The sequence below is a fragment of the Corvus hawaiiensis genome, chromosome 5 (assembly GCF_020740725.1).
Source record: "Corvus hawaiiensis isolate bCorHaw1 chromosome 5, bCorHaw1.pri.cur, whole genome shotgun sequence".
NCBI classification, from domain to species: Eukaryota; Metazoa; Chordata; class Aves; order Passeriformes; family Corvidae; genus Corvus; species Corvus hawaiiensis.
This window is the reverse complement of record NC_063217.1, coordinates 57,570,369-57,582,702: the sequence shown is the minus strand read 5'-3', so window position 1 is coordinate 57,582,702 and position 12,334 is coordinate 57,570,369. Positions and strand designations below refer to the sequence as shown.

General features: G+C 39.4%; 1 long non-coding RNA gene across 1 annotated transcript in view; it reads left to right on the top strand.

The window, feature by feature from the left end:
- Positions 1 to 11,571, top strand: part of LOC125325633 — a 42,003-nt gene extending 30,432 nt beyond the window's left edge. The window contains exon 4 of the long non-coding RNA XR_007203449.1: positions 11,036 to 11,571. This is a non-coding gene — a long non-coding RNA (uncharacterized LOC125325633). The remainder of the gene's footprint in view (positions 1 to 11,035) is intronic.
- Positions 11,572 to 12,334: the final 763 nt, after the last annotated feature.

The following is a 12,334-nucleotide window of genomic DNA, read 5'->3' as shown; positions in this document are numbered from 1 at the left end:
ACAAGCAGGTTTGGACAGTTCCTTTCTCTTTGATATGTGTATGGTCCAAGGCTATCCTGAAAATAATAATCTTGCTTAACAAAATATATTTCAAACTGAAAGAAGGGAAATACAGCTTAGATATAGGGAAGAAATTCTTTGCTGTGAGAGAGGTGAGACACTGGAACAGGTTGTCCAGAGAAGCTGTGGATGGCTTATCCCTGACAATGTTCAAGGGCATTAAGCAACCTGGTCTAGTGGGAGGTGTTCCTGCCCACATCAGGGGGATTGGAACTGGATGATTTTTAGGGTCCATTTCAACCAAAACCCTTCTATATTTCTATGACATCGACATCTGGGCATTGCTTGTGATGAAAAATTTAACAGAGCTTTCAATGTTATATGTGAAAGAAACTTAAATGACTAATAAAATAGACCCTTGCCTATAAAATTGGAAACTTAGGTTCAGTTCCCTGCTTTAAGTGGTATGAGATTTCTTAACTGAAGCTCAGAGTTATGCCAATCTGTTCATCTAATCTTCAAGAAGTTGGCCTCCAAGCATGGATTCCCTGAAATGTTTAGACTAACTCCAAGACAAATAACCAGCCTATCAGTGATGGGCTTCTACCAGTCCCTTACTTTGATGCCAATACATGCACAGAACTGTAAAAGTGGGACCTCTGGGACAAGCAAATTCAGAGAGCACAACTGTGCTGTCTGGAAGAAGAGACATTGCAGGTTGCCTGCCACAACCTTGTTGCCACAGTACCTCCCTTTGAACCCTTTGTGTTGGTGTACCCAGGGTGAGAATGAATCAGCACTGCGGCATCAACAACATACCACTTCCCCTATTAGGAGCACCTGTTGATAATTTAACAGCCTGAACAACAGCTGAAAAATGAGTCCCAGTGCTGGCAGCCAGCACATCTATTCAACAGTAAATCTTTCCTCTTCAGCAGTTATTCAAGGCACTTGCTCCTACACTCTTGTTTACAATGGCTTAGCTCTGTTGGTATTTGTGTGTGGAGAGAACACAAGAAAAGAAAAGTAGGCAGTGTATTATCTCCTGAGGTAAGAGAAGACTGCCTGCCTCTGTGGCACATCAAAACTAGGATTAATCACGTGTATGTGTAAAAAAACCCCAAAATTAAAACCAAAACAAACCCAACACAACTTTTAGAAAAACTGTTCCCATTAAAAAGAGCAAAACATCGTCAATAGATATCTTACATGGAGGACAGAACTGAGAGGCAAAGCCAGATACCTCCCACCAGAAGGAAAACGAGAGAGCGGATCTAATCTTCTATCCCAGAGGAGAGAGAAGTGGACCTGCCTCTTTCACCATGGCCTTAGATGGAAAGCATTGAAAGGTTTCACTTCAATTCAAAGGTGAAATGAGAACATATATGAAACAATCAGTTCCTTAGTGCTGTGGACATCCTGTTTATCAGTTTGCTATCTCACCACTGACAGATGAGCAGGGGACTGAAAGGCACCTGAACAATCCAACCTAGTTGCAGCCGTTCACCAAGATCCTTGCAGCTGTGTCCAAGAGTAATAAAAATGTTGTCCAGATATAATATCTATGTTGAGGTTGCTGTTGTGGCTCTAAGCACGTTAAGTTAAATCTAACCAGATTTAATCTCTGACAATTCTAGACTAATACCCAGCTGTAACATTTCACCAGAGCATATTTTTGTGATCTGAAGAAGGGAAATTTAATGTACTGATAGCAGTGTCATGGAGGGAGAGAACACTGACACAAATAGACAGCAATAATGGGTGTGTATCATGGCAAAAGTTGTTTGTGGTTTCCTGTGTCAGGAGGGAATCATTGCTCCTCTTTTGGAAGCCATACTATTTCAAAGTAAAACTTCATCATGGCAATTACAGTCAGCATTAAGAAGGTCTGAACAATCTCTGACATATAGCTGAATTTAGAAACAGAGCACTAAAATAACATTCTGCCTAAATGGCTGACAACGCTAGAAAACGTTGTCTATTCTATTCATGCAGTGAAATTGAAAATAAACAATAATATTCATAAAAGAATACTTGAAACACTTTTCAAAGCTTTATAAAAGTCACAGTCCCAGCTCTCTCATACAAATCTTAATGATTTGAAGGGAAATGCTAAGAAGAAAATACTTCAGGGAAAGTTTTGCTCCAACTATTGTGATACCTTCAGATATATCCCTCTTCTTTAACTTCTCTTGATAGAAACTTTTACATCCTATATTCAGAGTATGGGCTCTTGGAGTGTAGACTGGTGAATTTCCTCATTCCCACACACATTTGGACTCTCTCTTTAACTGTTTGTTCTAATGAAGAACAAGGACAAATTTCATAGAATCACAGAATGGTTTGGGTTGAAAGAGACTTTAAAGATCATCTAGTTCCAACAGCCCTGCCATGGGCAGGGACATCTTTCAGCAGTCCAGGTTGCGCAGAGCCTCATCCAATTTGGCTGTGAACACTTCCAGGAATGGGACATCTACAATTTATCTGGGCAATCTGAAAGAATTTCTTCCCAACCTCTAGTCTAAATCTACTCTCTTTCTCTTTAAAGCCATTTCCCCTGTCCTGTCACTGCATGCCCTTGTAAGTAGTCACTCTCCATCTTTCCTGTAGGCTCCCTTCAGGTGCTAGAAGGGTAATTAGATCACCAGAAGCCTTCTCTTCTCCATCCTGAGCAACCCAAATTCTTCTTAGCCTTTCCTCATAGGAGAGGTCCTCCAGCCCTCTAATCATCTTGGTGGCCTTCTCTGGACTCACTCCAACAGGTCCATGTCCTTCCTGTGCTGGGACCCCAGAGCTGATGCAGCACTGCAGGTGGGGTCTCACCAGAGCAGAGAGGCAGAATCCCCTCCCTTGCCCTGCTGCTTTGGATATATTTGGCTTTCTGGGCTGTGAGTGCACATGGCTGGGTTGTGTTCAACCTCTCACCCACCAGCAGCCCCAAGCCCTTCTGGGCAGGGCTGCTCTCCATCCCCCAGCCTGTGCTGATACCAGGAGTTGCCCTGACTCAGGTGCAGCACCTTGCACTGGAAACCTCCCATACTGCCACAAAAAATATAGTTCTCATTCTTTGGCCAGCTTTCCTTGTAAAACAAATTCAGCTTAAAATCAGGTCCAAGAAAGAAAAGAATTCGTCTCAAAGGTATTGACAGCACACACACCGGCTAAAGATATTCGCAAATGCACTTACGAGACCATGGTTTTCAAAGAATGTTTTACAAAGTTTTGGATTAGACCTCTGAATATTTATTCTATGGAAGAAACAGCACACAGCTCTCACTGCAATGGAGAAATGGAGGGTTTCGGTAAAAAATAAAGTTACTCAAGACACTCAGCTATGCAAGAACTATAGAAAAGGCAGTGTAAGGAAGTAGCAGTTTCTTCTTCAGCATCCAGTTAGAGGTTGCAAGAGGTCTGCTTGGATGACAAGCTGAGGCTGTTAGGATTTCAACATTATGATCAGTGATAGGTTCAAAAACTTAAACCCAATCCTTAATTAGATCACTGGAGATTAAAAAAAAAAGAAAGAAAGAGAGAGCAGGAGGGATAGAGAGAGACAGTGAAAAATTTAAGTATTCAAACATAAGGACTCCCTGATTGACATCTATAATTACATTTTGAAACCCATGCCAGAGCAGTATATCTACTCATCTGTAGAAAGGTCTGAACATTCAGCTTGGTAACATTTAGGGATTGTATTTGGAATGTTTTACTGTGTCACTAATTGGTTTTTATTTAATAAACCTTTTCTCAAACGACTAATCTCAGAGGAAGAAGTGTGATTTTTAAATCTTTTAACTTATTTTTTGTTTTGTCACCTAATGTTCTAATTGGATGTGTTTGATTGAATCATGCAGAACTGAATTATGAATGGTTTAGTCATCTTGAATATTCTGTTGTAGTCCAGGAAGAGGATAAAACAGTAAAAGTTCAATTTTAACATACTTATTATTATTTTAGAAGAAAAATATTCTAAAAGTACATTGAAAACTGGTGTCCATCCACAAGTTTGTCATTGTAGATAATGTTAAATTTTATGCCTGCTTATTCTCCCAACAGAAGTATATTTTTTTTAGGAATATATGAAATGAACTGTGACCCATTTGAATAAAATGGAGATGGGCCAGTTTTAATAAGTGGATTTTGTTCCCTTCTTTCATTTCCATGAAGACCATGAAAAATTGGACCAAAATAATTGGCTGCCTCTTTTAGCTGGATTTCTATGCATGGAAAGGATAAATAGCACTTATGCCTGGTACTAGCACAAGGCCTGAAGCTACAAAATGAGCTCTTATATGTTTCCATTGGAGGCCAAAACCAATTTAAACATCAATGACCTCAATGGATTTTTGGATCAGACTACTTGGAAAGAAAGCATAGAATTAGTTTGGACTATCTCTGTCCAAGTTAGAGTGAGCACATTTTTCATCACTCTTTTAAATAGCAGCAAAGGGAGAATTAGGAATGAAAACAAGAGCTTTTTCAAAGATCCCACCAGTTTTAGAAAAATGCCTCATGTGTTTGAAAACTCTCTTCATATAAATCCAGATTTTTATAAAACACTGACAAGTTTACTTCAAAAGTAAAAAACACCATTTAATAATAAGAGTTTAAAAATACTTCAGAAGATTCTTAATGCAATTTGTGTTCCTTTAGGACTCATGTTGTCTAAATTTTATCATCTGAAAACTGGTGACTGCCTCAGCTAGACACTCTTTGCACACTTGTTCAAGGATTTGTGAAAATTACAGAGGTAATTCAGCCTACTGAGGTATGGTGGGCTGGTTAGCCCACAGATCATAAAGGGAACAGGAGTAAAGAATAGTTTGGATAAGATGTCTAACATTTTAAACAAATGATGTTGAGCAAAAAGAACCAAGTTCTCGATACAGACAGAAAGGCCTGCTTTAAGGTGCCAAACAGTTACAATTGAACTCCTGTCTCACGGTTGGGCTATTATAGATGAAATGGAATAATTAAATAATAATACAGGAACTTATAAAAGTTCTTGGAAATCATTTTTCAGTCTGTCCTTGTTACAGGAAAGTCTGTTATCTCAAGCCATTTCAAGGCTTTTAGTAATGTGCAGTTTATGGATTGCCTTGGGTCATGAGGATACACACCTTAAAAATAAATAGTGAGAGACAGAATTGAAGCTTACAAGCATAGGGGAAAGAGTTTCCTTCTGATCTCATTACGTATTGGCCTATCTCAATTTTGAGACTATTCTCATTTTTAGACACAGAGACAAAAGGCTTTCTTGGGAAAGTGGAAAAATTTGAACATGTGGAGAGTCCTGCCAAGAATAAACTTCTCTTTCCATCCATACCAGGATACAAGGAAGGAGAGTATCCTCCAACAATGGGTGGCTGTTTGCAAGAAACATGAATCCCTTCAACCCTCGCAATCTGTTCTAGAAGAGAACAAGTGCTCACAACACTATGCTAAGTACAGGGGCAAGGAATTCATGGGTATCATGCAGCAGAAAGCCAAAGATTTGTGTTCAGTGGAACAGATCACATGATTGTGACCTCATTAGACGTGACTTGTATGAGCAGCTGTTGATGGGAGAAAGAAACTATATCACTAAACTTAGCATAGTTGGTATTTCTCACCCTTATTTCACTTCTTATTATTATTTCTTCAAAATATTTTGTAGTGTTTCCAAGAGTAGATTTTCAGCCAAGACGAGAGAGTATCAGTCATAGTGACAAAGAGAACAAATTCTAATTAGTCTCTTGAAAGTCACAATTAATAACATCAAAGTTATAATTTCTTTTAAAATTTCAATATATCTTCATGGATGATTTAATGATGCTTGTATTCTAGCAAATTTTGTGTGAGTGTTTCTATTTGAGTTTTGATATAGTTCATAACATATCCTCTGCTAACTTCTGTCTGGGAAACTGGGATTGGTAGTGTGAATCCTGAAATATTAAGAGGTTGTTTTTTAAAAAAAAGAACAAATGAGCTTTAGACAAAAAAAGAGAGACCAAAAATACACTGAAATTAGGCAGTTTATAATGACCCCCAGTCCTTGGAAAAAACCGAGTGAAGATGTATACCTAGTGAAAATATGATATAGTGAAATGATCTGGTGAAAGGTGTCCCTGCCTACAGCAGTGGGGTTGGAACTAAATGATCTTTAAGGCCCTTCCAACCTAAGCCATTCTGTGAATCTATGAATCTATGATTCTATGATAATTCTATGATGATTCTATGATTCTACGCTTCTATGATGTAATACCTTCTTTCACATTAACAGCCCCCTAGTAAATTAGTATCATCTGACCTACAAAAAAGAGCAAATAATACTCTGAAAGAGAAAGAACAGATGAAAATGGGAACATCCAGGCCAATACTACCACCATCTTTTCTGGCATTATAAACAGAGATTTCTCTAGCAAACTGAAATTAACCCCATGACTTCACATTCACCTGGGTCTCTGGTAGAGTATTTGCAAGCCAGAGGTTTTCCACGCTGTATAACTTCCTGTCTTTGGTGGCAATGGGACACTATAGCCAGATTAGATTACATTTGCCACCCTACTGTATGTTTGTCCAGACAACCACAGAAATGCTTTGAAACTAATGGACAAGGACAGCTGTCTCAAAGGGTTCTGCAAAACCACGATCCAGGTATGACACTAGGATGGCTTGTTTGCACAGAAAAGTTGGCAGTTGTAGCTACTGTAAGTGAGGAGAAAACAAATGTGATTCTATTTTAGTTATGCTGGTATAATGTCCACATCAGAGAGTTCTATTTTAGAGAAAAAGTCACTCTGTTCAGCAGTAACAATACTTTGCCTCACTGGAGCAAAACCAGACCTACACCTGTTTTTCTCAAATTAGAGGGTGAAGGGATTTTCTTGCCACTTTTGTTATTTTTCTCTTTGTGAAAAAAAACCCAGAAAAATGGTTCTGCAAATTTCACCAGAAGGAATAAAAGAATGGGAGAAAAAAGGATTTTGTCTGGGTTCTTGCCTTTGCATCCATACACTAAATAAAGGAATACTGAGGACAAACAGTTCTAAATCACAAGAGAAAAGCATCAAAACTAAAATAAAATCTTCTGACTGAATTGCAATGTTGCCACTTCCCATGCCCTTTCTGGAACACTTTGGAATGAAAATGTTTCATTCACTTATTCTGGGGTTTTGGTGGGGTACTTTTTTGTTTGGTTGGGTTTTTTTGTGGTGAATAAAAATGACAGGAATCTGGAGGGAACATTTTTCCCTTGGTGGCCCCAGGCCAGTGGGGGTGATGGAGCAACCACAGGTAGAGAGGAGAGAGGATGTTGTGTCCCAGGTTTAATGTGCCACCACACATTAGTAGCATCCATGGTTATATGTGGACAGCGCCCCTTGGATGTGCAATCACGGAGGAGGGAGAAGAGAGAAAAGCATGGAAGCCCATTTAATATCTGTTGACTGGCTAATTACCCAACAGGCCAACATTCCAATGGAACATGACTTACGAAGAAGCTGTGTAGTGAATGCATTTGCTGTGGTACTCAAACTAGGGACACTCATTTGATAAGAGGGTCTGTTAAGGACGGTGTGTCTCCCTGATGACAGTTCAGTTCTGTGGGAAGCTAGAAAAGCACAAAACTGCTGCTAAGAGTAGCTCTGACAGGAATAGGTAAGTGTGGGTTGAAGCAATCATGATTCATGATTAACTTATGGGAGCTAATCAAAAATCCTGTGGGCAATCCCTGGACCCCTACTGTCTTCAAAGCCTCTCACTGCAGTCTCTCAGTATGAGGAAGGGTATTACATAAAGATGGAGAATGATTTTTAAGGGACCTGGATGAGAATTTGATGGAATGGGCTCCTGTGCAATCCTGTGGTTGGCAGTATTGTTGCCTTTCCCATGACATATTCCTGTGATGTTGGCTTGCTTGGTGAGCCTGCTTGAGCAGGTTAGGATACATCTTCAGACACAAAACCAGATCTGAATAACAAATCAAAATGATTAAGACTCATCAAAAAAATCTTGCCTTGACATGGGTAAGAGCAGAGAGATGCTGGGTGTCCTGCCCTTCTCCTCCCGTGTTCCTCCTCCCCTGCTGCAGTCAGAGGCATGTGAAGGGTAGATATGGTCAGACAGAGAGGCTCCATGTGGGTCACAGTGGGAGATGCTCTTGGACTGAGCAATATTAAGGTGATACAGCAGGAAACAGGAACAGCAGCTTTAATGTAATCATAATCCATATATTTTCCTTTGCAACATGAGAATCTGATAATACTCAGTGCTTGCTGAGCTTCCCAGTTTGGCCACAGAGCACACAAGATTTATGTGAATCACTGTCAGAGGGCAAATTTAAATTGTGATAAGTAGCCTATATGTAAAAGCAGTATTTCTGCATCAAGTAATAAGGCTATGTTTCCTGGGAAAGGAGTGGTTGAAATCCATCTCTTGTCACACAGTATCACGAACAATAAATGTAATTTTAAATCCATTAAAACGCTGCCAAATACATTAAACAAAAATATACAGAGGATTTATTCACGAGAAGATTTACAGATTTCCTGAGTAGTACATCATTATCGGAACTGTCAATTTGAAAACAAAAATTGTCAAACCATCACTGAAACACCATAAAAGCTGTGACAGAAATAGATGATAACTACTAAGTTTTTAAAAATAAAACCTTCAGCAAACCCACTCTACACACAATTATCACCTTTGTTGACTACCAAGGAAACAGTAAAGTACTGAAGGATACCAAAGAGAAGTCTGGTATCCAGCACAGTTAGCATCAGCACTCTCCAATTATTAAGTGTACTGTTGAAAAGCAGCTTGTTGTGCATTTAATGATGGGATCCAGAGGAGCTAACATCCAAACCAGACAAAATCCCAGCTAAAAGATGATCATTTGTTCTCACTTTGCTGTGGCTTGGATATGGACCCCTTACTGGGCTCCTGACCAGTCAGTCTCACACTTGTTAGCCTCCTTGGTTAAGCTGGGACAAAGACAAGAAGTAGTTTTGTCACAGTCTGCAGGTAATTATTAAGTAAGAAATTTCTGGCACATAGCTTTGGGTAAGCCTTTCCTACTTACAAGCTTACCAGGCTGATGCGTTCACATTCCAGGAAGCCAGTCCCATGCCTGGCTTTGATTCGAGAAAGCTAGAGTGCCATCTTTCCCTTCCACATCCTTTATGACCACTCCACCCCATTCTTTCCTGGTAGACCCAAGATGATATTGCAATATTGACCCACAAGTAAAGTCTCGGGTTGTTGCTCCCTGATGGTCTAGTAATTTAAGCACACCTTTCTCTTACCTCCCATATCTTGCAGGTTCTCCAGATTTAGAAATAGACCCTCGAAGGACATCTGGCAGTTAAAAACAAACAGGCACAGAGCCCACAGAAGTGATTCTATATGTGGTTGATCTGAAATCCGATAGTATAACATCTATACTGTGTTGTGCTATTTCCCTAATGCAGTTTCTTCATCGTGCCTGTCCACTTTCTGAAGATAGAAGGAGCCCAGGATCATTCACTTTGACACAGCTCCTTCTTTGTACCATGTGAGCTCTCTTTCCCAAGAAGCCCACTTCCTGTCTTGCTCACTAGCTGAGTCAGATCCACTTGCAACAAAAATGTGCCTCACTTTCCTTCCCAGAAGACGGTCCCTTATCACATCTTTGCCATTAGATTTTTAAGATGCTACACCAAGCACCTGTTTACAAAGAAATTCTTGTCCTGGTCCCCTGCAGGGAAGGTCTGTGCTGTTACGATCTCACTACTTCACAGGGCTTCTGCTTGGATGAAAGTCATTTACTCCATTATTCTTCATGTTAATTACATGTCCACTCTTGATAAGATTTCACTGACCGCAGATGTAAAAGATAACAGAGAAAGTAGCCAGTGTTCCATTCAAAATGAGTTTGCAGTTTCACACTTGGAAGCATAAAGAGATCTGAATAGGTGGCTTATTAACAGATCAGGAGGAGTCTTAATGAACTCCTATGGCTGAGAAATGAAGCAAGACTATCCCAGATTAAAAGGAACCCTTTATACAGGAAGAAAACTTAACCCTTTAAATTACTTAGCAGGGACCATGATTCCGTGCCTTTTGAAATCTTCATGATAAACTTGCAAGTCCTAAAACAACTCTGTGGGATCCTCTTCTCAGGTTTGTACTCAGAAGCAGGCGGGATTGATTATCAAAATGTTTCCTGGTTTAAAAACAGTAGCTTTGCTTTATGGAGGGGTATGGTGGCAGTTTCACTGCAAAAATATTTCAGAGGAACTTAGTGCTTGCACATCATGTTACATCTTGGAGAAGATCAACAAAAGAGAGACACCCATAGAGAGCTTTTCTATTAAATGACTGACCATAGTGAAAGAGAATGAAGGGACTGGTGTTGAGTCAGTATTTCTTCAAGATGTATTTGAATGTGGTCTTCATTATGGAATCTGATGAAGGCAACATTAAATTGAGTGACTTCACTGTATCCCTGGGTTGAGGATCTGGAGTTTTGAAGTCAGTGACTAAATCTGCATCAGCTTAAATAAAACCTAGTGAAAAGTTGGAGGGGTTGTGACACAAAAGTGAATGGAACTACTGCAGCATAGCAAGTTCATTGTGGTTTAGATTAACGCATTAGTTTAATGCATTTTAGATAGCATTTGCTGGTGGCAAAGGACGCTGCTCTAATCAGTTCCTGTAGCTCTGCTGATGTCATTAAGCTGCGGTAATTCATTTGTCTATCATCATGCTAAGCTTTTCCCGGCTGCTGGTTTACTCTGGATTATGATCAGTTTTGCATTATTAGACTGCAAAAACTGGCCCTCTGTTTGGTTGTGCCTTTAGTCAGCTTTGTAAAATGCCGTTTTGTCACTGAATACCATGCCTTGTCAATACAATCCTTAAACTGTGGTACTCTATAGACAGATTTGAGTTGATGCCTTGAATGTCCTTAGCTGGCCTGATTATTTATTCTTGCTGGATCTGTACCCCAGACATATTCCTTTTATTTCACACAGTTACACTTACAATATTATTATTTATTAACCCTATTTTACAGATGGTGAAGAAGTGAAATTGAAGAAGCGATAATGAGCGAGACTTTGAGGAACCCTGCAAACTCACTTCTGCTTTAAAAAAGAAAACTGCAGTAGATATGGTAACAGAATCAGACTCTCTCAAGCACAAACACCACCACTTGTTTATGTTATTACTCCCTTTTGCAAAGCAAAATCCCAAAAACTAAAGTAATTTTTGCAGTACAAACATAATTTAGCTTGATTTGCACGTTGTTGTCCTTTTGAAATCCTGGCAACCAGAGATAGGTGTCCTGCTTTGGCTGTGGACATCTGGTCACCCTCAAATGGAGCCAGTAATGCTAATTAATTCTAGCAGTACACAATGCCTTGTTCTGTACTGTCATAATTCACTGAAGGCAGTGAAAGCTATACCCCTCTCTGTGAGGTTGCAAGCAAGCACGTGATTGGAATATTATTCCATCTGTATTTCATGTTCTTCATTAGCCCTCATTTACTGCAAAGGAAAGTTCAATTGCTCATACTTGGGGAAAACAGCAGGTTAATTTAACTTGCTGAATAGACCTTTAACCACTAGGAAAGCTTAATAATTTCTGAAAACACCACCAGTTTTTTTTTTTATTGCATATTAACTGCAAAATAGTTTAAATAAACAACTATCTTATCTTCACTTATCTTCCTAAATCTCACAAACAAACAAAAATTCAAGCCAGTACCTTTCAGTTCCAGTAAGGTTTAGCTGTTTAATAGCCTTAAGTGCCTTTGAAAATACCCTGTTTAATGGAAGAAATGTTTTAATATGAGGGGTAGCAAATACTTCACATCTGCAGAAAAGGATAGTAATTCATGAGTCCCAATTGCTTTACTTTAAGAATCTGGGGGCTAAGTGACATTTTCAGTACAAGTACCAATTATCTATGTATTCAGCTTCTTCTATCACTGGATTTATCTCCATTCCAGATTGTTGCATAACATGCTTTTAAGGGAAAATTTCAGCCAGTGGAACCCAAAGCTGGATGGCAAGGCATGTCTTAGTGAAAATATTATTTCAGTGACAAGTGTGATATACCAGATTTGGGGGGATAGGGGTGGTGACAACAGGGGGGACTCAATAAATACACCTGCAGACTTAATTCACATGCACACCAGACCATATCTTTAAAGCAAATTTACTGGATTTCTACATTTTCCTGTTGGATATCACCAGGTATTGTGATGGCAGCAGCAAGGGAAGGTGGAGTAATAACTCAACAGTAATTTCCCTAGTGCCTGTAAATAACAAACATTGTTAGCAAATGAGTGATGGAGGTCAATGGGCCATA